The 4,165-nt window shown below is 35.1% G+C and overlaps 1 pseudogene; it reads left to right on the top strand.

Moving 5' to 3' along the window:
• The first annotated feature begins 1,204 nt into the window (after nt 1–1,204).
• On the top strand, nt 1,205–3,863 carry LOC149544660 (disease resistance protein RPP4-like; annotated as a pseudogene).
• The last annotated feature ends 302 nt before the right edge of the window (nt 3,864–4,165 follow it).

Here is a 4,165-nt window from a genome sequence, read left to right as displayed (position 1 = left end):
CATCTTGAAATTATTTATATTTTTGGAGATATAGTCACTTGAACGTGACGTTTGTTGCAAAAATATTGATTTCAATGTCAAAATTGGTCAAAAAGTGGAACCCATTATTGTGGGATCACCCTCAAGCTACATGGATGCTGGCAAAGGTCACAAAGACAAAATATTTTAAAATCTTACTAGGATGGGTGTGATTAGACGTACAATATTTCTCTCAATTTTAGAATTTTATTGCAATTTCAAATTATTGTCCTAATAACTAATGATTCTTTATGTGATTGAATGCATAAGAGTTAATATTATTTAATAGATGAGCATGGTATCAAATTAAAAGATTGTGCATAGTTCACTCAAGACCAAAGTGCAAAGTGGGATAGATAACAACATTGTTTAATTTGCATCTTAGGAAATAAAGATTACAATTATGAGAATTACTTTGTAATGGTGTACAAACTTTAGTTAGAAAGTCTAATATTAATGATGTAGACTATACAAATTAATTAATTGAATAATGATATGTGCACATTAACATAGAAAAATCAATTCTTTGAAATTTAACTCACTATGATATTGTAATGATGTAGGTAGCAACCTCTAAAAAGATCTTTCTCAGAATTAAAGCTTAGTTATAGAAGAACGAATTCATTTAGAAAAAAAATATTCACATATATTGAGCAACTTCAAATTTCCTAAGATTATGTAATGAAATATTCACAATTTTTTTGTGAACTCTCAAAAAATGATCTTTTATCCTTTGATCCTTTTTATGAATATGTAATTTGATATTTTATTAATAGAAATAAACTATTCATTAAAAAAACATTCACTACTTTTAATAACCAAAAAAAAAGAGTTAAGCTAGTTAAGTTAAAATATAAATATAATACTATTTAAAACTATGTAGAAGGACCATAAAGTTAGAGAAAGTTGTGCGAAATTGTCCTTAGGAATATTGTAAGTCCAAAAAAATATAAATATGATACTATTTTAAGACTATTTAGAGGACCATAAAGTTGCCTTAGGTATACGTGGTCTCCCAATCCAAATCCGTAGCTTTCACCTTATAAAAGTATCTCTTAATTTTTATATTTTTATTTTTTATTAACTATAAATTTTAGTCATCATGCTTGTTGATTTGCTTTTTTGAAATTGCCTGGCGTCTTCACCGACACGCGAGTTCCTTTTTTGTGCACTTTCCGAAAAGTTTATGGGAAGAATTTGCAAACGTGGATTTGAGAATTTGGTACGTGCCTTTGTCGAAGCGTGTCGAGGTTCACCACTTGCTCTTCAAGTAATAGGCGGGAATGTTTTTGGTAATGATAAGGATTATTGGAAGTTACAATTAAAGAATGTTAAGGCAAGACTACACAAAGGTATAAAAGATACACTTAAAATAAGCTATGATGCTCTGGAGGAAGATCAAAAACAGATCTTTATGGATATAGCATGCTTTTTCATTGGCCAAAAAGTGAGCACGGCAGTAAGTATATGGAAGGGCAAAGGATGGAGAGCGGAATATGCAGTTCAGATCCTCAAAGACAAGCGCCTCGTTGAAGTCGAGGAAGCAAAGTGGGATGAAACAGAATACTCCCGTCCATCCCGATTTTACACTTGCAGAATGCTACCTGGGTCTGAGGTTGAGTTTACTTTTAGAATGCATGACCACCTCCGCGACTTGGGGAGGGAAATTGCAGATGATGAAATGAGCCATCCTTGCCCGCTGTGGCATCCTAAAGATCTTGTATGTGCTTTCTTTCGGCTGCCTTAAATTCATCTTCATTTTGTAAATGGTTTATTTTTTATAAGTTGTTGAAATATATATGCATAACTTATAATGATATTTTTAGAATCCAATAAAATTTGAATTCAGATTGCAATGCAAGGAATCAAGGGATTTCAAGACATCCTCATGGAGTCCGAGGGCAAAGGTTTCAGATGTTTCAATCATAGCGGGAACAATAGAGCTGAAATGACATATTTTTTGGAAAGTTCAAAAGCATCAACTCAATTACAGTGGCTTCGATGGCTTAACTGTGATACTGGAGATAGGTTGGAATATGAAAGCATTCCTCAACGGTTTCCTCTGCATAATTTACATACTTTAACAATTGGAGGATCACGTTTGAAATTGTGGCAAAGGGATGACCAGGTATATGCTTCTTGATAAGAAAGCAAAAATTCGGGCTATTCAGCAAATAGTTGGTTCTTATATGATAATTGGTATTGAAAAACAACATTCTGAGATAAAGTTTTTGTCATTTCCAGGCACCACTCAAATTGAAAGAGCTACGTTGCTATTTTAGGAGGCCTTATATAATTGCAAAAGAAGAGCATGAGAGAAATTGTCACCAGAGGAATTGTAACGAATTTTTGAGCCTTCTCGGAATGTTCAAACATCTGGAAACTCTGTCCCTAAATTTTGGAGAACGATTCAGTGAATGTGATATTGAATGGTATTCCTTCGTAAAATCTGTAAGAGGACTCCCTTATCTGAAAACCTTAGATTTGTCATTCTTTAATGCAGAGGGCGAAATTTATTTAAACAGCAGAGGGGAGACGACTGATTATCGATCTCCTATGGGAAACCTTGAAGGCATTTCTCTGTATGGTATATTTGATACAAGAAAGGTCTCAATCAGTGGACAGTTGTGTCCCACCCTTAAATCTCTCAAGCTTTATTTTATGAGAGATCTAATCGAAGTGGATTTAACAGGGGTAATAACGCTGGAACGCCTTGAGCTGTCGGGATGTAGAAAGTTGAGAAAAGTATTGTGCAATGATATGCTAAAACTTGACCTGTTTCGCATAAGATTGTGCCGGATTATGAAAGAGTTAACGACGTTTGGGCCTTTCAGCTGTCTCAAAAGGATCTACATCAGCTGCTGTTGTAACCTCCAGAGTATATCAGCTATCGAAGGATTGAAGGGATTGAAGATGATTTTGATTGCCGATTTTCCAAAGCTGAAGAATCTAAAAGCTATTGAACAATCTAAAGGATTAAAAAGAATCTGTATTCAGAAATGTCCAGAGCTGCATGGTACAATTAGTGTTAAAGAACTGAACCAGTTGAAGAGAATCTCTATTACGGATTGTCAAAAGCTGCAGAACATAGAAGGCATTGAGTATATAACATATCTGGAGACCATTGTCATTACTGCATGTCCAAAGCTGCAGAATCTAAAAGGCATTGAAGAATTGAAGGGTCTAAAAGAAATGATTATTTCCGATAGTCCAATTATAAGCTGCGTTGAAAGGTTGCAGGTATTAAATGCAGAGACGTGTTTTTCTTTGTTTTCATTACTTTGACCAATATTTCCTTTAAATTTAGTTGCTCTGCTGCAATATTTTCAGTTCCATATTTATTGTTGAAAAAATTAATTGTGCGACAGCCTGTGATTTTAGATATTGCCGTCGGAGCTTACGATTGTTATGGGAAGGCCGGCTGTGTCAGATTTAAATGTAAATAAAATTGGCGACATCTTGTCTATGGCGGATGGCTCCTTTGAGATGGAGTCCAAGCAACAACTAGAGGAGACGATCCATTCGCTTCATAAAACCAAACATTCTCTGAGGACAGTTATAAGGGGTTTAGAGAACGTACAAATCTCTTTCGTCATGGTGGCGTGCGGATGTACATGTGTGTGGTTGGTGAAGAAATGCTATCAGAATATGACTCCTGGATGCCATTTGAGCCTGAAAATTTTTATGGGTATTTAGTCGGAGTGAATGAAGGCAGAGAAAGGAAAACCCTGGACATATTGCAGGGACTATTCGCTCAACTATGCGATGGCAATCGCAATGGCTTTCTTGATAGCGAGGATTGTGAACATGCTTATAGTGACCATGATGAGGAGGATGAAGTATAGTATGAGGAGGATGAGTTTGATTATTATTACGAATATGAGAAGTATGGCTCTTTTACTGACGACAATGCTCACTATAATGAGTATGATGATGAGGATGAAGAATATGATAGCGACAACGATACCTATGATGATGGTGATGTGCGTGAATTGTAATTGAAATTTCTGCTGCTGTAAATGAAGCCATGGATATCCTAAAAAGAAAACAACCAATGCAGTGTACATAGAGTTCCTGTCAAATGGTTGTAAATAAAGGTTCGGATAAAATGTTTTGAAAACACATTACAGCAAATATGAACTTTGCT

The sequence above is a fragment of the Cupressus sempervirens genome, chromosome 8 (assembly GCF_028749045.1).
Source record: "Cupressus sempervirens isolate cs-2001-9-10 chromosome 8, ASM2874904v1, whole genome shotgun sequence".
In the NCBI taxonomy this organism is placed as follows: Eukaryota; Viridiplantae; Streptophyta; class Pinopsida; order Cupressales; family Cupressaceae; genus Cupressus; species Cupressus sempervirens.
This window is presented reverse-complemented; position numbering and strand designations above follow the sequence as displayed.